The sequence below is a fragment of the Cygnus olor genome, chromosome 1 (assembly GCF_009769625.2).
Source record: "Cygnus olor isolate bCygOlo1 chromosome 1, bCygOlo1.pri.v2, whole genome shotgun sequence".
Taxonomy (NCBI): Eukaryota; Metazoa; Chordata; class Aves; order Anseriformes; family Anatidae; genus Cygnus; species Cygnus olor.
In genome coordinates, this window is record NC_049169.1 from 182,008,013 (window position 1) to 182,032,583 (window position 24,571).

At 42.3% G+C, this 24,571-nt stretch overlaps 1 long non-coding RNA gene across 1 annotated transcript; it reads right to left on the bottom strand.

Moving 5' to 3' along the window:
• Positions 1-122: 122 nt before the first annotated feature.
• Positions 123-22,653, bottom strand: LOC121062909. The gene is made up of 2 exons (XR_005815732.1): positions 22,308-22,653; positions 123-307 (listed from the first exon to the last, which is right to left on the bottom strand). It is a non-coding gene; the product is annotated as an uncharacterized LOC121062909 (long non-coding RNA).
• Positions 22,654-24,571: the final 1,918 nt, after the last annotated feature.

The following is a 24,571-nucleotide window of genomic DNA, read 5'->3' on the forward strand; positions in this document are numbered from 1 at the left end:
GTAACTACCGCCTAGACTCTCTCAGAGCTGGGTATGTTGATGTATTTAGATTATATATAGTCTTTTTTATTAACAAATACCAAATAATTTTTGAAAGAATAAATGGGCATCCATTATTTCCAGGCAATGACATTTATTTTTGCATCTTGGCAAAATAGTGAGTATTTAACAAGTATTTAACACAGAAATTATTTCTCCTGACATACATCACTTTTTTTTTTTTCTTTTTCATCCACAGTGTAGTATCTTCTGCCAATTCCTCACTTGTACCAGCCATGGGAGCCCCAGACAACAGCGTGGCAAAAGCCTACAAAAGACCCAAATAAAAAATAGCAGAGAATGTGTAACACAGCTCTTCGTCACATATAAGGGAGCCACAGTGTGCATCAAATAAGATAGTTTTGCTGGAAAAGAAAAAAAAAAAGCGACATCTTAATATATGTACTACTAAAGTTAATGGGAATAATCCAAATGGCTTTAATCAGTGTGGTATGGGGCTCCAGTCTTTTATTACAGAGATTTTAGGTTCTAAAAGCTGTCCTCATTTGGCGTCACTTGGCATAACTCCATCTGGAGCACCACCAATCTACCCTTTTGAATGTCTAGCCCATGGGAGGTGCTAGCTTTATTTTGACATTGAATGAGCTGATTAAAGAAGAAAACCACTGTATAAAATGCTCAAAGAAACCATGATGTTAAATCTGGCTCTGATGAAGATGCAGGAATTCCATAACAGCATTGTAAAAAGAACTATTCAGGTTTAAATGCACTAGCAGGGGAAAAAAAAAAAAAAAAAAAAAAAAAAGAGAGAGGTTTTGGCATAGTAAGTAAAAAATATTTTGAGCATTTACAGAACCCAAATGAGGCCAACCTAAAGAAGTTTACATTTTCATTTTCAGTTGAAAGACTGTTTTGTGTTTTTTTCAATGTATTTGTATTTGTATTTTTTTATGTATTTGTATTTTTTTCAATGTATTTGTATTTGTATATATTCAATTACTATAACAAAATATATATAATTCCACGATGACAGATATGACTGTTTTGACATAATTTTAACTCTGTTGTTCGTATTATATTAATGCTGGAAATCTGTAAGAGTAAAAGTAAATATATCTCAACACCTATCTTACTGGGAAGAACAACAGTGTAGATGCTGAGATACAGCAGCAAGGAGGTCAATATCAATACCACTAAATTAAGTAACAAATCTGGCCATTAGACCAGGAACTCCCCTGACAAGACCTGCTCCATGGAGAATTGCCCCATAAATCTTCATTCAAGTGGGCAAAGATGCTAAGCCAGGCTGGTCTACTTGGAGATGACTCTCCATGCTTGGTTGTTTTTGATTTTGTTTTTGTGTGTGTCTGTGTTTTTTTTTTTTTTTTTTTTTTTAAGAAGCAATGTTGGGCAGGGGAAAATATTTAGTAATTCAGTATAGTAATTCAGTAATGCAACAATACTTACAGACTTGTTTACCCTATTATCTCGAATAAGGCACTACTCATGGTAGCAAAGTGAATATATAGGCATTTGTAGGTTTCAGCTCTCAGCTTTGAAATTCACGTGTCAAGGGTGAGTTTTTATTATGTGTGCAAAGTCAGCCTGCTGCAATGTGCTTCATCAAATCCTTATCAAAAGTTTTAGGGCAAGCATAAATAAATGAGTAGCCACTGCTTTCCTACCTGTTAGGACATGTAAAGCTGTGTATTCACAGCAACGCTGAATTAGTTCAACTCCTGAGCACATTTCACAGGCTAGAGAGAGAGAGAGAGAGAAAAAAAAAAAAAAAAAGAAAAAGGAGAGAGTTTTTCCCTACCACTAAGAAATAAGCAGAAATTGAAAGGTCTGACATGAATCTAAAGTTTCCTGACATCTTCCTTCCTGCTATCCAGACTAATGGTGGAATAACAAATACTTTAGCATGTTAAGCCTCAGTAGTAGTTTTTTTATAACTTCCAGGAGGTTCTGTGGATGGATTTGTAACCATGTCGACTAGCTGAAGGACATTTAAGAGCAGATGTTTAAGCATAAATTTCTCTGTAATGTAAGACCTTGCCCAGCTGTAAAACCTATTCACACTGAAAAACCACTGTGAGGTATCTGAGGATCTTTTGGAATTATAGTTACTATAAATTGAATTCATTGGCTAGGTCTGAGTAAGGGAACAGCATTTGGGCTTTTTATATACGATGGAATTTGTAATAGGAGAAGTTCTGCCATCTTCATTTTGTCCTGTAAATGTAGAGCCACATGTATGAAAACAACTGACACTTTAAAAATAGTGAAGCTGAAGGATGTAAGCCAGAGAGAAGTTTGTGACTGCCCCTATAGTTTCCTGTTCAAGTAACATGGAGGAAAATAAAATGTCAAAACAGAGTCGAGAAAAGACAAAGCATGAGGAGCGCTATCCTTTCTGCCTCAAGAGTCAATTTACCCACCCAATAACAGGGACCAGCAGGGAGCTCTCTGTGTATTTTGTGGAGAAGCTTGAGGTTAAAAAAAAAAAACAAAAAAAAAAAAAATGGAGCTGCAAACATGGCAAAGCCTCTGGAAAGTAAACACCACACAGATAAAAACAGGTCCATTGAGTAACTGGAGGGGAAGAAAAAGATCAGTTATCTAGAGGAAAGAAGCAATTGCTGAGTCAATTTATTTCTGTTTCTGGAAACAAAATGAAGGTTCCTCACTGAGCAGCTCATCATGTTAAAAAAAAAAATCAGTGACATCAAATGATCAGGGGATTGCTACTGGTTTGCTACTGGTTTGTTACTGGTCCCCAGTGCAATGCAGACATTGCATTGCAGGTGAGGTGCCATGGGTTCTCCAGCGGTGCCTGGGAGTGGAGTGAGCCAGGGAAGCATGCAGGTCCTGGTGTTTGCCCCGGTACCTGATCCCAGATGGGTTTCCATGTGGTAGGAGGTTACAGCAATGGGGTTCCTGGCGGTAAGGGCCTGGGAGAGTTGGGCAATGTAGCTCAAGGCAAGGTGAGGGTGCTGGGGAGCTGCCTGTCTCACTGGCAGAGATGAGAGGGAGCAGAGGGGAAGGACACCTGGTGCTGCAGAGCTGGCTGCCCTCCCCTGCCACCTTACAGGCTCCAAGTGGGGCTCCTCCGTGTCCACCAGCCACACGCTCCAGGGGCACAAAAAGCTCCTGGACTGACAGTTATGCATCCTGCAACACGTTCATTTAAAGGCTCTGCCTGTTTAGCATGGTTTGCTATAAAAATGATTTTGCTCTTTTATCTCAGCTTGGAGTTCCTTCTTATTGCAGACAGGAGCCTTCAGCCTGGTGATGTGCAGTGGTGCCGGGTTCTGCGCATCCCAGTAATGGGAGTGAATCCGTGCAGGTGGAAAGCATGGACCCCAGGTGGGCATGCCAGGAGGGACTAGAGGGAGTCTGCTCAGCAAGCAGCTTTATACCCAGCTTTGCAGCCTCCACGCTCCACCAACCTGGTGCTGGAGAGCTGCAAGCAAGAGCTGGCAGATGCGAGCACCTTACCTGCCTGCTGGTGCTGCCGCACTGGGAATGCTTTTTAGGAGAAACAGCCTGCAGTCCTGCCGGGGGTTTTTGGAAGCTGTTCAACATTATTTCCACATTGCCAGGAAACACATGGCCCAAACTTACGAGCTTAATAATCACTTTAGCCCTCAACAGCAGCTGATAGTGGCTTATCTTCTCAGGCTTGTCTACATTGCCTACTAAACGATAATCCTAATTACAGCCCTAATTATGTTTCTGCCCAGAATATTTGTAGATAACCTTAACTCTTGATCTGTTTAGTCTAGTTTTCCAGGTGGCAACAGATTTAAAAACAGGTTTTTAAACAAGATATGACTATTACATTTCTAATAATAGGAGAATGTGATCTCAACTTTGCCTGTTATTTACGGACACGTGGTACAATTTGTTGACTGTGGTGGTTGTGAACGCAAGATCATAAATCCAAGTTCACTTTTTACTTAGTGTGTGCCTGTGTTGCCTGATTTAAATCTTTACATAGTGAATTAGAAACGCACTGGAGTGAATTGGAAATACTTTAAGTATTTCAGATATAGGCAGCTCTCCCTGATGCCAGTTTGGAGCGGGCATCTGTCAGACATTGCTTTGAAACTTGCCTCTCAAGGAAAGTCTCACCATTCCTGGGAAACAGATCCCTTTTTCATCCTAACACTCTTATCTCTTACAGAAGTATCTGAGGCAGAGTCACGCTCACGAGTTCAGTCCGCGCGCTTCAGAGGTTCCCTGGTGCGCAGTGTTTGTGTCCAAGGTCACAAAGAGAGCCATTAAAATGATTTGCAGTCTGGAGAAAATGCCTTAGAGGGGAAACCTTAAAGAGTTAGGTCTAATTATCCAAAACAAGGCTTCGATGTGACCCTGTTATAGGAGAAGTACCATAATGGGTATCACTTCCTCTTGGGAAGGCATGACATCAAGCAAAAAAGATTTGTCTAGTTGAGAGCTCAGGCCAATGTCCAGATGCAGAAATCAGAGGACTTCAAATCAGAAATAAAGCCAAGATTTCAAATCAGAAATATGGTTATTCAATGGAACCAGCTACAGAAAGAAGTGATGGATTGGCCATGGAAAGCAGTGATGGGTTTGCCATTGCTGGATACTGTTCTGAAAAATAAGCTTTCAGCCAGACACAAGTTATTGAACTCAACTAAGGGTAATGGGGTGCAACATTGTGGATTGTTTCAGAAGAGGACTTGAGTTTCCCCTGGTTTTAAACTCTCTGAATCTGTTAAGCAGACCCATCATGCTCACACAGTACTATCTAGGACTGAATAGACTTCCATGTCATCAGGACTAGAGGGAATGTGTCCTTAAAGCTGTTACACCACTTCTCTGTATGATCAAGAACAGCATAACAGTAATTATTGCTGGTATTTTTCTTTTTTAAAGGGCACAGCATAAATTAGTGTATGACCTTTTTTTTTTTTTTTTTTTCCTACCACAAAACTCCACAATGTTGTACGAAACTGATGAACTCAGGCTCCCGGAATAGGCAATAATGGTGCTTCCAAGTCCTCCTGTTTCCCTATGTAGCACCAAGCCCTCCTGTTTCCCTATGTAGCATTAATAGACTGCTTCAAGGTCTGTTCCAGACACACTGTGTTACTGGGATCAGTTTGAACCTCCTTTAAGGGTGGCATGTGCAGAGCTGCCCTGTGTACTACCTTTGCTCAGCTCTTCGTGCTGGGGTGGGTTTTGAGTATAGTCTGTCTTAAATTATTGGCAAGGATGTCACTTACATATGTCCCACTTCAACACAGAAAAATACTTCTGTATTTGTTCTACTTCAGATTCAATTTGTAAAGCACATTTTATTACACTCTTAATCAGAAGGGAATTACATTCCACATGAGGTTTGTTATCTGGCCCCAGCCTGATGTTTGGCTCATTAAACAGCCCTCCACGAAGAAAACTTTAGGAACCTCAGTCTAACATCTTGTAGTCTGAACCACTTGAGCATCAGTCTGAATGCTGGAGGAAGTGCTTTAGCTAGCTTCTCTGGTTCTGTGCCTCAGGGGACCTGTAGCCTTTCGAACTTTGTTGAAACACTAGTGACTCAACCAGGCTAATGAAGATTCTTATTTGTTTGTGCTTAATTCCTCCCAACCTACTGACTTACTATGGGTTATGTTGAGTTCAGGAAATAAGATTTGTCAAGGCATTTGAAATTTCCCTGACAAACACAGAGAGCTCACTAAATCATCATTTGTCATCAGCATCAGCATCCTATTACTACTACTACATACTAGCGCTCAAAGGCATGGAAAACTTTGTGGCTGTGGTAAGTTTTCCATACACAGAAACTGATTAGTAGATCAAATAAAGATTTGTACAGCTGAGCAATGAGGGTGCCGTGATGTCCAGCTTTAATGCCTCAGGTTCAAAGTGTAATCTACAACCTGGTGTGAGATGTGTAGACCCTACATAGTGCTTGGCAGAGTTGGTCAAACCTCCAAAATAGTCAAACACTAATGAGAGGGCTGTTTGAAGTTGAAAGACACTAGCCCAGAGATAGATGATAATGACAGATCAAAGACAAGGATTCCTCCTTGAATTATTTTTCATTGACTAAAACAGGGGAGTGATCTTGGACCAAAGTCTCCTTCCTCCAAAGTCAATGCCAGACCCACTGCCTCTTCTTGTGTTTTCTTTCTTCGATTTCTGTTTCACATTTTATGTCATTCCTGGGGGAGTGGAAGGGAGTGCAGCTTCTAAGGAGTGAATCTGGCTGATCAGGAGAGGCAACATTACGTACATCGGAGCAGGATGGCACTGGGCTCTGCTCCCCAGCTGCCTGCGGACATGCACTAACCAACAGCTTCCACACTTAGAAGTTGCATGTCCAAATCACGTGGGACTGAGTGCCACCAGGCACATGGCAGCAGATGGACAGGCCAGATCCAAAACTACTTGCAGGTGGGTGAGAATAGTGATGCCTAGGAGTCTCAGGTTCTCTTGTAAGAATAGAACCAGTTCCTCATTTTCTGGGTCACTTCCACCTATAGCTAAAGAGCTGGATTTCATATCAGCCTCTGCACCATCTCAGTCCACCTGTTGACCAGGTAACATCACCTCAACAACGGTAGTTTTCCTTAAATCCCTCAAGATCCCTTCAGTCTGTGACCCAAAAGCCACAGGCTAGCCTTTTTCCCTTCCAGACAAAACAGTGGAAACCCACTGCTGATAGCAGAGTAAACAACACCAACACAAAACGAGCCTCATTCTGAAGACCTGGAGGTCTCTGCTGTTGCCAATCCTATTGCACTGACCTTAACACAAAATAGATATGCACTCATTAGATGGGTTCCTCAAGCAGCCTAACCAAGAGAATTCCTGCTGTCTGCCCCTTGCCTGAGCTTAGACACCAAGTGCTCCAGATGCCAAGCAGGAGGAAGAGTCTCTTTCATGGGCTTACCTGGTTATGATCAAGCTGATGCAGCCCAGGAGGTTGTAGACCTTTGCTGCAAGGTCCTGTTGGCCTTGTTGCCCACCAGATCCTCTTACGCAAAACTGTTTCCCATACAAGCAGCCCCCCTGCCTGTCCTGTCTCCATCTAAGATGCAAGACTTCCTCTTATTGAACTTTATGAGGTTTCTGTCAGCCAGTTTATCCAGCCTGTCCAGGTTCCTTCAAATGGTAGCCCAGCCTTTGAAAGTGTTGAATGTTTGGTGTTATTCACAAACTTGCTGAGAGTGCACTCTGTCCCATCACCCAGGTTGTTAGTAAAGTCATGAGGAAGCAAGACTGATCCTTGAGGGACCCCAGTAGGTACTGGGTGTGAGCTGGCCTTTGCACCACTGACCACAACATCTCAAAACTGAGCAGCTGCTGCAGAAGTGAAAGTTTTTGTGTTTGGAAAGTTTTATTGCCCAGAACAGAGGCAGCTGTGGTATCTCAAGGGGTGCAGAAGATGAGCTGGGCCAACCTCCTCTCAAATCTCATGCTACGCTCCCAGGCCATATACATATATTTCAGTGAAGCTGGAAGGGACAAGTTCTTAGCTTGTAGCAACCAGGACAGCTTGGTGGGGAGATCATAATGAGGTAGAAATAACCCTGATTCTTCCACTCCTCCCAGTAGAGGGTTTATCCTGACTATTTCCATTACCTTAGGCTGATCTGGGCAGGATAAGCCCCAGTGAAATTCATTTTTAAATCCTCTACTGTCTTTTTAGGGGAGAAAAAAAACCCACAGGCTGTTTAAAAGAAGACTTTCACTGTAGAGTTGCATTCTCCATTTCACTGCCTTTGGTTCTGTTTCCAATGTTTGGTATCTCCATTAACATGTTAGGTGCAGGTCTGACAGACAGCTGCTATTCTTGGTCTTGTCGACACATTTCACTGTACTAAAATGACAGTCACAGCTGTGACTCATTACAAGAAAATGGCCTAAATATAAAATTAAGGCTGGGTCAGAAAAGCCACAAGAGTTAAAAAGAGGCTGAGATTAACAGCTTGACTGGGAACAGGTCTAGGCTTGGTGAACCAGATGAGAGAACCTGCTGTTGCTTTTCCTATCTTCCAAATAAGCACAGAGCGAGACTTTCCGAGAAAAGGTTTCCCTTCAAGGAGCGAGTCTGTCAGCCCTCACCAAGCGCCTTCGAGCACCTGCGCATTGAGTTCCTGGATGTGCCCATGCACAGCGCAGAAACAGACCGAATTATGGTAGAAAGGTAACAAAGTGACTATGTGCACCCACAAATTTGATCTCTTTTTATGGGAAGTTAGTCACGCTTTACAGTAGAGTGCATTCATTAATAGGTTAAGAAATGATTCTTGCACCTTTTAATAAATGACTAATTTTGTAGAGTCCAACAGTTTCTGAATCACTTAGCAGCAGATCTTGCAACCAACTTTAATAATTTCTCTCTGTTTTGGTAAACCTCCTTTAAAAAGTCGTAATGTTCAAGTCTGCAGCAATGTTTATAAACCATATTACAGTTCTGCTTAAAATTGAGGCAAAAAATTTTGGCAACGAGTGGTTTAATGTCCGAGTCTCAGCATCATGGGTGCTTGACTACTATATGTATCCTACTAATGACTTACTGAAAGGTGCTGTCTGAGGAGTCATTTCGTTCTCGCTGACCCTGTGCCACCATATCTGCAATGAGGATCCATTACAAGGTGCGTGCATATCACCTTGATTAAATAAAGCCTCAAATTTGAGGCTGTGGGCAAAATTCCTTTTTTTTTTTTTTTTTTTTTTTTTGGTGAGGACAATGCAGAGATATTTTATACTACAAAACTACTAATCTTACCTTCTTCAGCTATAACTCCAAACTAAATAGAAAAGCAGATCTCCTATTCATCACATGCCATGGAAATTTTGGATACCATGAAAGCATTGCTATGACTGTGGCATGGGAGGAAGCTGGATGGGGATTTGCAGAGGAGCTGCCCTTCATCAAATTTCCTCCTTATATCTAATTGAAACCTACCCTCTTTTAGTTTAAAGCCATTACCCCTTTTCCTATCATTATACCCACTGACAAAGAGTTCCTCCCCAGCTTTCCTGTAGGCCCCTTTAGGTACTGGAATGCCGCTGCAAGGTCTGCCTGGGGCCTTCTCTTCTCCAGGCTGAACAACCCCAACTCCCTCAGCCTGTCTTCATGGTAGAGGTGCTTCAACCCCTTCATCCTCTTTGAGGCCCTTCTCTGGACTCATTCTGATACTTCCATGTCCTTCTTGTGCTGGGGGCCTCAGAGCTGAACACAGTGCTCCAGGTGGGGTCTCATGAGAGCAGAGCAGACGGGGACAATCACCTCCCTCAGCCTGCTGGTCACACTTCTTTTGATACAGCCCAGGATATATTTGGCTTTCTGGGCTGCAAGCACATATTGTCGAGCTTCTTGTCAACCAACACCCTCAGGTCCTTCTCCTCAGGGCTGCTCTCAATCCATTCTCTGCCCAGCCTGTTTGTGCTTGGGATTGCCCCAACCCAGAAGCAGGGCCTTGCACTTGGCCTTGTTTAACCTCATGAGGTTTGCACTACCTGTAGATTCTTCACAGTGCTGTTTTTGCCAGCACTGGAGCTGAACATACTGAGCATGATGAGAAACCAAATACCATGTCATACCTCTAGGGTATGCTTGGTGTCTCTCTAGGGACGAGCAGAAGGCAGGGTGCACCAAATGAGCAGCCAAACCTGCTGCTCAGCAGGGTAGAAGCCGAGGCTGTGCTTACTTTACCCTGCTCCTGGTGTGTATTAGCTTGTACTCAAAGTGACCAAGGTCAAACCTTTCTCCCACAGTACACCTCAGGCCAAGCTTGTAATAATGAGAGATGCAAAGCACTGTAGCTTTGGGGCGCCCTGAACTCTGAGGCTCCCATTTAGAGCCAGCCTTGAAACCAGAGCTGGCTGCAAATGTACGGCAGTGCCTGGTCTGGCATTTGCAGGAGCATGAGCCTCCTTGCCTTTGTAGCCCCTTCCAACACAGAGTTCCCCTTCTATTGTCTGTGAGTAAGGGGGAAGTAAACATCGCAGGATCAGACCCTGAGACTCAAGAGTATGTTCTTCATCTTAAATAGAATCTCACTGTGGGAAATCAGAACCATACAGCAAAAAAAATCAAAGTAACATCTTATGCTTTGTAAGAGACATGAATAGTCTGCTTTATGTAACCTTCTTCAGTAGTGTGGGGACTGCTTCATCTTCTCTAATCTCTACAGTGTTATCGTCTTCTCTTTGCAGCAACAGTGTTAAGTAGCAGAATATCTAAGACTTTTTCTATTGTTCTGTAATACAAAACATTTTTAGGAGAGGATTGGTCACCTCATTAACTAGTATAATGACCTATATTCTAGTCCCTCTGTCAGAAGTGAGTTTCACTGCCTGCTCAACCTTCCCGCAGTCACTCAGGCTTGGTGCAACTGAAGTGACATTGCAAACACATGAGAAGAAACTTGAGAAGAAAGGGATTGTCCTCATCCAGATCCTGTGAAAAGTGTGGTCACAGATGGAACCAGTTTTTGCAGATGAAGCTGCTCTTGTTGGCCCTGCTTTGAGCAGAGGGGTTAGACTACATGGTCTCCAGAGGACACTTCCAAACTATTCTGTGAGCTGCCAACCACTAGGAAACCAGGTAGAAAAGGAAAATTTCCTCCATGCTGATTTTGTGACTCTATCCCTTACTTTTCTTTGTTTTTATTAAAAATAAAACAAAATGAAATATTTAGTTTCTGGTTGATCTCAATGTTCCTTTCAACCAGAAAAATGATATATATTTTTTTTCATTTTGGCAAGAAAATTCCAAAAATATTGGTTTTGGCTTTAGCTGTGTTCTGCTGAACTGAAAAAATCAATTATTTGCATAGCCCTAAGTGTAAGGTAAATCTCATCAATCTCTGTAAAGTAAAGAAACTTAATGGCCAAATCTTTTCAATGAAAGGATACATTTACTGGCATAGATGTGATATATTAAGACTATTTTCCAGCAGTTAAAAGTCTTCAAATTCTGCAAAGCCCATGAAAACCAGTACTGGAGGGCAAAGTAGCTCATGTGCTTTAATCTCATAATAGAAACTACAAATATAACCTCTGGAACTAAATATCACCCTGTGAATGTTGTTTCTTCAAGCTTGCATCTGCTGCTCAGAGGGAAAGAAATAGAAATGTTCAGTAGCATATAGTATCCTCGTCACAATTTTTTAGTGTTTCTTACTTACGTGTATTTAAAGGGCTTACAGTATAACTTGATGAGATTATTATCTCTTAGCCGTAGCAGAAATAGCTGTCTTGAAAAGCTAGAGTCTTTGCAAAAGCAAAAGTGTTTTTTAAAATAGGCTGAGGAAAAAATATGATCATTCCTAGGGGCATTTTGATTTTAAAAATCCTCTATTTTTTACAAATTTTGCATTTCCATTAGTAATTGCAGAGATTTTTTAATTTTTATTTTTAAATAGCAAAAGACAAAGTATGGGAAAGTAAAGAGGAAACTACAAATTTATGCTCAGTCACAAAATTACGATGCCATTGGCATCACAGAAATGCAAGGGAAGAGCTTACCTGCCTGCTGGTGCCATGGATAGATACAGGGTCTGTAGGAAGGGCAGAGAGAGAAGGTAAGGAGGGGAGGCTTTAATGATACACAGAGGAGGGCTTTGAGAGCATTAAGCTTTGCTATGGAATGAGTAACAGACCAATCAATTGGTTATTGGCCAGAATCTTCCCAACTTGAGTCAAAGAGGGAAGGGAAGGGAAGGGAAGGGAAGGGAAGAAGAGAGAACAGTTCAGTTGGAAGGAACCTTCAGAGATCATCTAGTCCAACCGCCTGACCACTTCAGGTCTAACTGAAAGTTCAAGCATATTATGAAGGGCATAGTCCAAATGCCTCTTGAACAGTGATGGGCATGGGGCATCAACCATCTTGCTAGGAAGCCTGTTCCAGTGTTTGACCACCCTCACAGTAAAGAATTTTTTTCTAATGTCCAGTCTGAACCTCCCCTGGTGCAGCTTTGTGACATTCCCTCTCACTCCAACATTAGTTATCAGGGGAAGAAACCAGCACCTCCCTCTCCACTTTCCTTCCTCAGAAAAGGGAGCAAAACCTCATGGAAGGCAAGTCTGGGCACGTGAAGGAGAAAAAGATGACAGAGAACAGCTAGCATGGATTTACCAAGAGCAAATCATGCCTGACCAGCTTGATTGTGTTCTTTGATGAGATGACTGGCTCAAAAACCAAGAGCACAGCATTATCAAGGCTTTAGTGAGACTTTTGACACAGTTTCCCATAGCACTGATGTGGTCAGACTGGGAAGGTCTGGACTGTGTGTACAAGGTTGGTGAAAAAATCTGGCTGAACTGCCCCACTGAAAGAATAAGGATCCATGTCTTGAACTGGTGGCCAGTCATGAATGGCATTGCTTAGGGCTTAATAAAGGGGGGCTGATACTCTTTAATATCTTTATTAATGGCATGTGTGATGATACAGAATGAACCTGCAGCAAGTATACCAATGATACCAAACTGGGGGGAGGAACTAGAAGTTAGGGTTTCCATTAAGCGGGATCATAGCAAGCTGATGAAACAAGCTGACAGAAACCTCATGAAATTCAACAACAGCATGTGTAAAGGTGGAATAACCCCATGCACTGGTATAAGCTGGGGACAAACTGGCTGAAGAGCAGCTCTGTAAACAATACCCTGGGGGTCTGTGGACAACAAGTTTGGGTGAAGAAGGCCAGCAGGATCCTGAGCTGCATCAGCAAAAGCCAGATGGTCCAGGGAAATGATTCTCCTTTGTATTAGGCACTTGTGAAACCACTCCTGTAGAACCATGTACAGTTTTGGGTGGGTGGTCATTCACTGAATCAGGTTACACAGAGAGGCTTGGGAAATCTTCATCCTCGAATATCATCACATCTTGACAGGACAAGACCCTCCAGCTTCTGATCTAACTTTGAAGTTGGTTCTCAATGGAGAAAAGGGATGGATGAGGTGGTTGCAGAGGTCTCTTCCATCCTATATTTTTCTGTGAATGCCTACTGGTAAATCTCAGTTTGCTAGTCACATATTATTGTTTGAGGCCCCAGTTACATTATTGTTTAAAATAACCAGTGTTTTTTGAGGGTGAGAGAGAAGAATTTGAAGAGAAAAGGAAGTGCTTACAGGTGCAAAAGATAATCAATGGATGCAGCCCTCTTCTTCGTTCAAGTGTACTCTTCCTCAGAAAAGCACCAAATATCTAAGCACCTCCTTAAACTGCCTTATAGAGTGAACCAAGTGTGTAACTGCTTTCCATCACATGTTGCAAAAGATATCCTGGACCAGTGCGAGGAGGTTCAAATCATCACTTCCCACTGCCTGGGAAAGAGCTCTATTCATCAAGTTATCTGCTACTCTTGGTGTAGGCACTGAGAGTAAAGCCAAGGGGTCTCTAGGAAACTGAAGCATTTCCAGCCCACATGATTTATTGGATCAATCCTTTAGTGCCTTCTGAACAACACACATCTTAAGTTTTCAGATGAGTAGCAAATGAAGCATATTTTAACACAGTACTGCAAAAATGTCAGTGACACTTGATAAGCTCATCTGTCAAGCAAAAAGAAAAATCAGCAATAGCTGCTGAGAACAAAATGCTCTTTTACATCTACAAAAACCAAGTGCCACTGCTGTATCTCATCAAAGCTAATTTTCCTCAGTTTTAAAGTGTTAAAAAAATTCTAAGAGTTTAACTCACAAAGAAATGATTAATTTTCTTTTTAATAAGCAGTTATGGCATTAGTCATCTCTTCTGATTCACAATGAAAGCTACGGGGCACAGTGGGATGTATTTACCAGGAGAGGTGTTGAATTTAGTCTGACATGTAGACTTTTTGAAGTATTATTTCTTGAAGTTTTATGTATGAAGGAAGAAAGGCACAAAGGCTTCGAAACTGGAAATGGCTGAGTACAGAGAAACAAATGGTAGGTAGGGAAAAAAGTTCTTCACGAAGTCCTGGCTTTTCTTACAGGCCTTCTGTGTTTTTTTTGTTTGTTGGTTGGTTTTGTACACTTGTACCGCCTTTGGGACTTTCAGAAATGCCAGCCCTGGCTCTCCTTTGTGGGGGCATGTCCCTCAATCATGGACTCACCATGATGTGGTCCTTATTCTGCTGTGCTTTCTCTGGTAGCTGCTACAGATTGCACTGTATTTGCCTTCCTGGCTGTGCAGGGGTCCAGTTTTAGCAGCATGGATGAGATTACCCTATTCAGCTGTCTCCCAGCCAGGTAGATAGGAAACCATTGTCTTCTGGGAACCATGTTTAAAGAATACATGATGATCTCCCTCTTCTTTCAGGACTGCTGTACCACTAGGCTCAGTACCTCCATCAGGATATTTGAAGAGGACAGAGGTGCTGGTCCTCTCACAGAAGGAATGGGTCATGCTGTGTCAAGGATCTGTAGCAGACCTGTACTTCTGTGCTCTCTGATTTCTTGCTGAAGGGTTGGGGGCGGGGGGGGGGGGGGGGGGGGGGGGCTTCTAAACCTCAAAGTTACCTTGAACATCACCAATTTTTACACATATGTTATGCATAAGGTGGTAGGTACCATTATCTTCCCTTTAACTTTAGGCATAGCTCTGAAGTTAAACTCTGACCTTTTCCACGTATGTGCACATTCTAGAAAAAGTAGATGAAGGGGAATTAAAAATGACTTCATACAGTATTATAGTAAGGAAAAACAGCTAAATAAAAATTACTTATAATACTCAGTTGCCTGATGGAAGAGAAACCTGATGGAAAAGAAGGAAGTGCTCAATGCAGTTTGCATTGAAATGGGTTGTGAAACAAGATACAAAAACCTGACAATGAGGACTGACTTTTCTGCTTCTCCTCAGGTTCCTCACAAGCCAGAGGAGTCAGAATAGTTACACTAGCCATGGTGAGAAGGTGGCTCAAACACAAGCTTCTGCTCTCATCTTCCTGCCTCCTTCAAGCAGTAACTTCCCTCAAGTCCCATTTCCTCTCCTATGTTACCATGTTTTGATCAATGTTTTAAGGGTTGTTTTTATAACTGTTTGCTTTAAAGGAGTGCTGTACCCACTGAATTTAGGTAATATGTACCCCACAGGTCATAGTTCAAATTAAGAAAGAGGCTGGACTGGATTACAACTAATAGGTAAGGCCTAGAATGAGACAAGTTAGCAAACCATCTTTATAACATCATACATCTTTAGGATGCCTCGTTTTCAAGGCTTAGATCCTATTGTTTTACTTTTTTTTTTTTTTTTTTTTTTTTTTTAAGCCTAATTTCTTCTGCCACCTTACCTGTTTTGTTTTGGTTTGTTTTTAAGCTTGTTTTGCAATTTTTATCAGCCTGCAGACATTTTAGCTGGTTAGTCAGTTAAAAGATACGTACCTGAAATTTCAGAGCAGCTCAAAAGCTTGCAAAGTTTAATGCTTACAAAAGTGAAAGAGCAACAGCTCTGGCCTGACTCATACCCTGTAGGAGTAGGTGCTAGCATAAACCTCCCCACATATATCTGCTGGTTCATCTCAGCCCTTTTAACAAGCTGTAGTCTGTTTTAACTCATTAAAACGCAGTACTAGCAAGCTTAGGTAGGAGACTTTGCTTTCCTGGGTGAAAATAGCTTCTTCAGCACCTACTGAACAGAATTTTACAAGCAACAGTTTATATTATTATATACAGTTGGACTACTTGAGCCAAGGTATGGCAGTTTTTCTGTTAAAGAATATAGTACGTCAGCAGGCGTATAACTCAACAAACCCTGGCCAGGTTTGGGGCAGATGCTATATTTTCGTGTGGTATATTCCCTGCCTCCTGAGTCTCTGTTGTGCCCTACAGATACAGCCTGACCTGTGTGAGAAGCCCCCTTTCAAAGTCTGACCAAAAACACCATTTTTGCCTGAATACAACATAGATGTGGGAGATATAACGGTATGATATGTGTTCTGTTGTGCCTTTACTTTGCATTGTGCTGCAGGAGTGTAAGGGTAGATGGAATGTGGTTGCCCCCAGGTACAGGGGCAGGCCAGCAGGGCAGAGTCAGGCTGTTTGTCTCAGACCTACATTGTGCCTCTTGCTGGCATCGACCTACAAGGAGTATTTATTGTGAATAGCACTGCGCTCCTCTGGTCTGTGGCCAAGAGAGAAAAACAGGAGGAGGACCAGAAATCCTGTGCTTTGCTTTGCAAGTTCCTCTGTAGTTGTGTTTCCTCTCTGGTAGGCCCCTAAAGCAGATGATACAAGCATATGTTTACATTTCCCTGTTTTTCTCTGAAATGGTCTTCTATAAAGTGCTCATTCCAACTTTGTCCACGCATTTTCATTTTGCTACTCAATATGTTCAAAGTTCTTTCGCCTTCACTCCCTTCTTGCTTTTATTTTTTCTCTTTTTGTTATGTGAACAGGTGTTATGGAAATGATCCTGCTAGGACAATTCAAAATTTTTTCTCTCCCCTTGACTTCCTAGATCCCTGTAGAACTGGTTTCAGGTGTGGAAGTGCATAGAGAAAGCAAACGGAACATAGGTTGCTTGTTTGGGGTCCAAGAAGAACAGGGGTTCAGATCTCCCACAGGACTGAGACACCTAAATGATTTTGGCAGTCTTGGCTAGCCAGGAGATGGTACGCAGTGTGAAGTGCTACAATATGTAATGGAAGGCAAAATGGCAGAATCTTGTCTGAAGTAACATTCTGGGATACTGCTGAATTTGTAAACCATTCATGCATTTCTACAAAAAGACACGCAAAGGCACAGAAGTGTACTTAGCTGAACCATGAACAGCCTACTCCAGTGATACCTTGATTTGCTCATGCTGATACCATCTGCAAGGAGAGGGTGTTGGAAATGAGACCAAAGCATTTTGCAAAAAGAAAGAAAGAAAGAAAAAAAAACATTCGTCAACTTTCAAGCAATATAACTTCTGGTATTTTCCCTTCAAATTAAAAACACTTGTCAGGCAGATTTCCAGCATAGCATGTGGTGAGTTTGTAGCGAAATTATGATGAACATAAAGAAAACACTGGCAACTTCAGTTCAGCTCTATATCTGGGGTTTGGGGAGAAAAAGAAAAAAAAAACTAAAACACAAAAAAACAATGGAAAGATTTATGGCTGGTGTGCTTTTTTAACACCAATGAAAATGGTTAAGGAGAACAAGAATGCCAGCACGTCTTGCAGGGTGACCATGAGCCACACTGTGGCTGTGTTGGTGCTGAGGTTCCCCAGCCAGAGCACAGAGCTCCTCCTGGGGCTCAGACCGCTTCAAAGCCTACGTGACCCAGCACAGATTAGGGACATATTGCTTTCTCTGGTGTTACCTTTTCTCCCCTCCCCCCCAAAAAAAAACAACCAACCAACCAAACCAAACCAAACTGTTCTATAGGCACCTGTCTGAAATCATGGCTTAAAAAAGCAGCTATGTTCCAGTCAGAGAGGAACCAGGGACAGGGGCAATGCAAGTGTAAGATGTGAGATCTCTGTAATAACAAACAAATATTCAAATATTTTTATCCCAGCTCTCATCCTCAGACTATGAGTCTGCTGTGCAGGTGGCACTACCCATGTCTAACAGCAAGGCAAGTCCCTGAAACATGGAATTGCCTGGTGAGGAGACCCACGGGTGGGAAGTAGACAGGGTTTGGAGAGACACAATGTGGTTTTTTTAATCAGAAAATGCCAGCATTTTAAACCCATAGTTTCCAGTGAAAATATGTTGGTGAGACGCAGAAGAGAGGTTGGTGGGGAGAAGAACTCATCTCTCCCCACCCACCCCCCCCAGGGGTGGCTGGAGACCTCACCCAGTCTCTTTAGCATTTGCCAGGTTTCCTCTATAAAAACAATGAATGATGGTTTGGGTTGTATAAGTGGGTTAAAATAAATTCAAATCCATTTTTAACGACCTGGGCCCTTCCAGTCAATAACTCTATGACCGTCCTGTAATCAAGCACGGCTATTTTAAAAGCCAACAGCTCCGGTGGGGCAGAGGCAGGCATCAATTCAGCCACTGTACCTTCCCCAGTCCCTGCCGAGCATCCCGAGGTGGGCCAGGGATGCGCTAATTAAAAGAAAATACAGCAGCCTCCAAAAACAGGATGCTACAAAAAGGGCATGAAAGAATCCACTGCATAACCATGTGAGTAATTTAAAAGACAAACTCGGAGTCCTGGCGTGGTGAGAGCCAAATGTTCCTTTTCCTGTCATCAAATGTTATTTACTCTAATGTGCAAACAATGAACAGAAGCTTTTTTTTTCCCCTCCTGAACTGTGTGAATTACTGTTTAAAAGAGTTTTCCAGTGCTGCTGATCAAGTCCACACACAGAGTTAAAACACAGCCCGCCACACTGTGGCATTTATTCCTCCTCATACCTGAAGCACTTCCTCACTGGAAGCCACAGACCAAGTTTCTTCTCTTTGCTTGTTGAAGAGAGTCTTTTGTCTTCTTAGCATGCACTATCAATCTGATCATTTAAAGATTTCGTGCACTAGTCAATTCACCCCCCTGAAACTGAAAGTGTATTCAGAACAGCTTAGCAATAGCAGTAAATGCAATATTTCACTCAAGCAGTTAATTATATCCAGGACAGGCTGGGAAATTCTTCACAATAATCGTGAATATTAAGAGCTTGAAAAATAAGCTGCTCAGGATATTCTCCTGCAATTAGCACCAATGTGTGTGAATGAGAATCATGTATGCCAACAGCCACCCTATTACTTGACAAATCAAGACATTAAAAATCAGCTCAGTGGGATGCAGTTTTGCTTATCTGGCTCATACTTGAGATATTATGGAGAGCAGCCTGGAAATAATAATAATGAAGAGTATGATCTGTTGTGTTACCGCTCTGAAGGTCACTTGAAGGCAATCATTTCATGCAGCATTGCCAATAGTGTGTGTTTATATTCTGTTGCAGACTCAACAATATCAAGGCTATCATGTTTTGGATGGTGTTTTAATGGCAGTGAAGAAGTTTTTATTTAGCAGCAGAAGCACCATAAAAATGTAACAAAAAAAAAGGTGACTTCTGTTTTCATTCTTGAACATGCTGCACCTTTTAAGGTTACATGCTGATCTCCTTAAAGCCAGCAGCAAAATCCCCCTGACTTTCACAGAAACCTCCTTCCACTTTTCTAGGATACTCTGAATATTTATACTGAAGGCTACTCTCAAATATAAATTATTTTGTTACATATCCAGTCCCAGTCTTACATCTGATTCTCTGCATTAAACTTGTGAATAAAACAGCCTCTGACTGAGGATGAAGTTGTTATGATGATGATGAAATAAGAGATGCAGTGGTTGCTATCATATATTTGTGAAGCTGGGATGATGCCTCTGATTCTTTTTATTTATTTATTTATTTATTTTTATATATATACTGCACTTCTGGAGAATTTATCTGGCTGCAGGTCAGAGCAGTAAGAAACCGGTCTCCCAGATGTCCTGCCTCGATGAATTTACAGCACGTTATTGAATTATATACCAGCTTCTACAACCTGGCTCTAAGCTTGCTATAACTTTTATGTAAGTTTGCTCAACTTATGCAGTGCTCAAAACTGTCACTGAAGCAGCACTAAATCCCCATGGCAGCTTTCTTGCTCTGGCTGCAGGCACATCACTGGAGAGGCAGAAAATGTAAGGGGTGGGAAGGTAGAGATTGAGTCCAGCATGAGCAGGCAACTGTGGTGAGAATGAAAGGGAAGGTTGAGGTGTACCAGGGTAACTGTAAGGGCTGCACAGCTCCTTGTGGGGCAGATAAGTTGAATGCCCCTCAAAAGGGAAGCTGCATGCTGAAGAAGGAAATAATCTCTTATGGTTGGGTTGAGGGCCTCCTGTGGAAAAATCCAAGTGGGAATTTAGTCTGCCTGCCAAGGGTGCCAAACCTTGACAGCTCTGCCAGTGCCCATCTCTTCAACAGAGACTAGGGGAACGTAACTGCAGATCTTGGGTGCGTCCATCTTCTGTAGACTCCCTTTGCACATAAGGGTACCTCTGGAGCCCATGCATGGTGGTCTTGTGGTCAGTGTTCTCAGCAGGGTCTGGAGGACTCCTGCCAGAAGATGGCTCCACCTATGAACTGTGAGTTTTCCTGACAGGTGGCTTGGATCTCAGGGTCAATTATTTTCACAACTGCAATAAAATAAATGCTGAATTGAAATGTCTCAGAGGAAGAAATTTAAGCATGCAAAAAAAGTCTGGTGTTTTTTTTGATTTGATGAGTTGGACGCCAACATAAAAAGATGGTGTAAAAGGGTGGACCTAGACATTAGTTCAAAGGGAGGGTGATATTTCAGCTGGAAATTGTATTTGTTATTTGCTGCTATGACAATAATGAAGAAGCAACCAGTTGTGGATAAATTGTACCAATGGAGACAAAGAAGACAGGGCATGTTAATCCCTTGGGCACATCCTAATTTGTGTAATTATCTTCAGCTTTACTAGGTCTCTTTTAGCACGTGGAGTGGACGTAGTGCCAAGTAAATCCCCTCACTTTATCTCCTAGGTTTGGGTACTTCCCACTTTTGCCATCCAGGAAGCTCCATTGCACCAGAACTGACAGATTCTCCCCAAGAAAGAAAATGCTTTTGTTAATGATGTGCTGGCTTGAATGCAGACAGGTTCTCAGACATCTATCTCTAACATGTTGGCTTTGAGCTCATTAGTTTTTTCCTTCCTAGTGAAGTCTCTGTGAGGCCAAGAACATATGCCAGCTCTCTGTGTGAGGGCAGATCTTAAGCCTCTAGTCACGTGTGCATCAGGATCTAGGAACTGTGCTTCATCTCACGATGCCAACCATGGTTAGTGTGAGTTCAAAGGCTCCACAAACCATGCTAACATAGTCCTTGCTCCTAGTCAGCCTGCTCCCATGGCATGGCAAAGCTCATTACTCAGTACAAAGCAAAGAGAAAGCAGAAGGCTGGGGGTGGTGGACATGTTAATCTCTGGAGATCGTGAATAAAGGAGGAGGTGGGTGAGAAGCAAAGGGGCAGGATGTGTTTAGGCCCAAACCCTTTCTAGATGCATGAAGCAGGAGAGCTAGTGCAGCACTGAAAACATTTGGCTTTTGCAGCTCCAGACAGTTCATAGCCCAAGGGGAAGGCAGGGCTGCTGGTGGGGGGAGACGTGGCGGCATGCTTGGGCTTTCTCTTGTCTCGTTTAACATTGGGCAGAAAGGCTCCTGCAACAAGCTGAGACTTTGCAAAAGCACAAGTGAGAGCTCCACTGCTGGTTCTGGAAGCACTACAAGCTCCTGCCTGAGCCCCAGCATTATCCAATGGACAAGTGTTGGCTTTGGAGTGGCAACAGGCTTCCCCCTCCCTGCACTCGGCCAAAAAATCAGCTAGCTTGTCCCTTCTGGTCAAGGACACAGCTCCAAAACAGAGTCATTTGTCTGTCTCAGACTGAATCATAACCCTGCATGGTATAGATGGAGAGGGCCCAAGCCAGGTCCCTCAGGCTGAAACAGGTTTGCTTGTGTAAAAACAGCTTGGTGGCTATTCTAGCTGTATGTGTCATGTTTTGTATTTAGTAACAAAACAGTCTGTATAGGTAACAGGAAGAGGAATCCTGTAGGTTTGAACTGGCAAATGCATGAAATTCCTCATTAAAAAAATAATAATAATAATAAAAAGAAAGAGAAAGAAAAAGTTAAGTTGTTTTTCATGTCTGCTGAGTGTCAGGAAAAGGACAAAGCTCTAAGAGAAGGGAAATTCCTGCTTGATTAATTGGAGCTGAATCCACAATGGAGATGTGGAGTACCTTTAGTTCATGAATCTTGTTTAGTAGAAGTAGGTAGAGGAGGTGGATGGTTCCGCTAATTTGTGGCATATATCTGGGTAAGAAAGGAGCTGGGAAAGGCTCTGATGGATGAGGTGGAGGACAGCTCTGGGATGGCAGCATTTTCTATTAGAGATCCTTCTGCAGTGTGAGGTGAAGACTAGGCTGACTGCCCTTGCCATGAAAGAAGTATGCTGTAGGATTCCTGGTTTTTGTAGCCATGAGACCTGGAAGCCCTTGCACAGCTAAATCAGGAGAAGGAAGCACCTGCCCCTGCCTGACTCAGTTTCTGCCCAAGAGTTGGGTCTTAGGTAGCTCCTGCTACTCTGCAGCTCTTGAGGAAGAGTTTGCATGTCTCTTTAGAGACATCCTAGAGAGGCTCCCATTCCTAGGCTGTCCATACAAGGTTAAATTTTTGTGTGCAGAGGAGAGGTTAGATCCTCCCTCCTGTAAACCCCTCAGGACTGTTTTTTTCATGATCCCTGTACCAATCCATTTCAGCTCTCTATCACATTAGGCAAGGCACTTGATCCAGACTGCAAGCCATGAGTTGTTTTACAGTACTTACCTTGCAGTGCATCATCACTTCCACCCAGAAATTTGGGGGTCAGTCAGGTAATGCACACCTTACAGCCACAATAGTTCTCTATCCCAGAATGATCCGTGTGCTGAAGAATTTCCCCTTGCAGGACTCACTCATTACTGCTGTAACAAAGTGGGCAATTGAACAGAGTAGAAAGGATCATTCCCTACACCTCCATGTCTTCGTGCAAAGCTGACATGATTATGGCTCCTTTGTATTTTTGCAGCTTTCTACAGACACTCCACTAAAGACTTGCTCTCGGCAAGTTACAGCTAGCCCTTCTAAAATATCTGTGAAGGATAGATGCCTACTGCAGAGGCACTAGCACCCAGTGCCCATGGGAGCATGCTGCAGAGCTGGAGTCAGTCAGCTTCTTTCCTGGTGTAGACCAAAATGAAGCTCATGCACCCTAAGTAGTATTATTGAGCCATTTACTACTAATCACATTATAATGATGAACCAGGCTTAGGAAGAGGAAAAATGCTTTATACTCTGGAAAAAGATTTGCCATCAGGCTTAATTTCAGCTTTGTATCCTTTGTTACCTAACTTTTGCTTGGTGATTTATCTTATTTGGATAAAGCTCTTCTATACAGCTCTCAAGCTAATATATTATCTCTGAGATGTGCTGAATAATGGACTACACTTGATAGTTTCTTAAGATTTACAAACAGAATACACTATGGAATTTCATTTGGCAGAAGTGTTTGTGCATGTGGGATGAATTCACATTTCTTTATACCACTCCTGAAGCAAGACAGTAGTTGAGGAACTCTAGGAAAATAAGATTTAGGACTTATCTACATGGGGGAAATGACCAACAGATTGCACAATTTCATTATAGTTCCCTAGGTACACATTCTCTCCTGAAATAGAAGTGATTTTATCCTGGAAGAATTACTCCACTCTGATTCTAAAACTTAGTAGAAAAGGTCAAATATTCAGGGCTAGACGCTCTTTTATGTTCTCGTATTCCTTATGCCCTCTAAGGATGTGGATGGGGGAATTTATCCTATTATAATTACAAAGAATTAGCTTGCATAAATAGCAATTAATTGGTTAGGGTTCTGCAAGCCAGAGAAAGGTTAAGCCCCCTTAATAAAAACATCAGCAAAACATACTAGGAATGAATGTGTGTCCCCTGGTGACTGCCTGCAGTTGGCTGTTTGCTTCCTAAATGCAGTCACATGGGTGCCTGCAAGAATCTCCCAGAATGTTTAGAAATATTTTGGTCAGGGGAATGGCAGGACAGAAGATTTTTCAGTGACTCCCACAGGAAGTGGTGGGGTGGGCTGTGCATGGCTACAGGCTTTCCTGCTCCAGAATAAATTGGCCCAATGTGCACAAAACATTCTTATCTGATGAAGAATTGGAAACTGGACTGTTTTTTAAAGTGCTGGAAAGACCATTGTGTTTTAGCTTTGTTCTTCTCTGGGAGTTTGAAGTTGCTGCTCTAGTTGCACTGGTTTCACCAAATTAAATACCTCCTTGCCCTATTTTAATATCTCACTTCAATCTAAAGGTCAATTTGTGCAGTTTCTAGTGGGACCTTATGGAAGGGCAAAGCTTCATTGTGTGAAGCATCTTGACCTTACACTGCCACCAAGAACAGGACCATCTCACCAGTAGGTGCAAAGAGCAGAGACTGTATTTGGTCTGCTGAACATTACCCTGATGCCTATATGGAGGCAGTTGGCATAATGATGGTGTTTTGCTATTCTCCTCCTGTCTCGTGCTCTTCTTCACTATGTCCGTCCATGTGAGTAATATTTATTGTAAAATATAGCTGTAATAAAAGGCAGGGCAAGGTCTGTATGCAGAGATACTATCATCTCTTATTAAACAAACAAGTATAGTTTGAAAAAGCAGGCAAGCTTTCAAACAAGCAAGCCATTTTTTCAGGATTGAAATAGAAGCAGCAAATTCTGAAGCTGAATACAGATTGTGAACAATTGCCTGAGTGAAATCAGACAGGTATCAGAGGATCTGAGAGGAGGTAGTTGGGATCTGTGAAGAACTCATTTCAGTATGAAAAGAGAGGCAATGTGTCTCCTTGGAGAACAAAATAAAGAAGGAAAATAAAGATGGAAAATAAGGAAGGAAAGAAGGAAGGAAGGAAGGAAAGAAGGAAGGAAGGAAGGAAAGAAAGAAAGAAAGAAAGAAAAGAAGGAAAGAAAAAGAAAGAAAGAAAAAAGGAAAAGAAAGAAAAGAAAGAAAGAAAAGTAAGAAAGAAAGAAAAAGAGAAAAAAG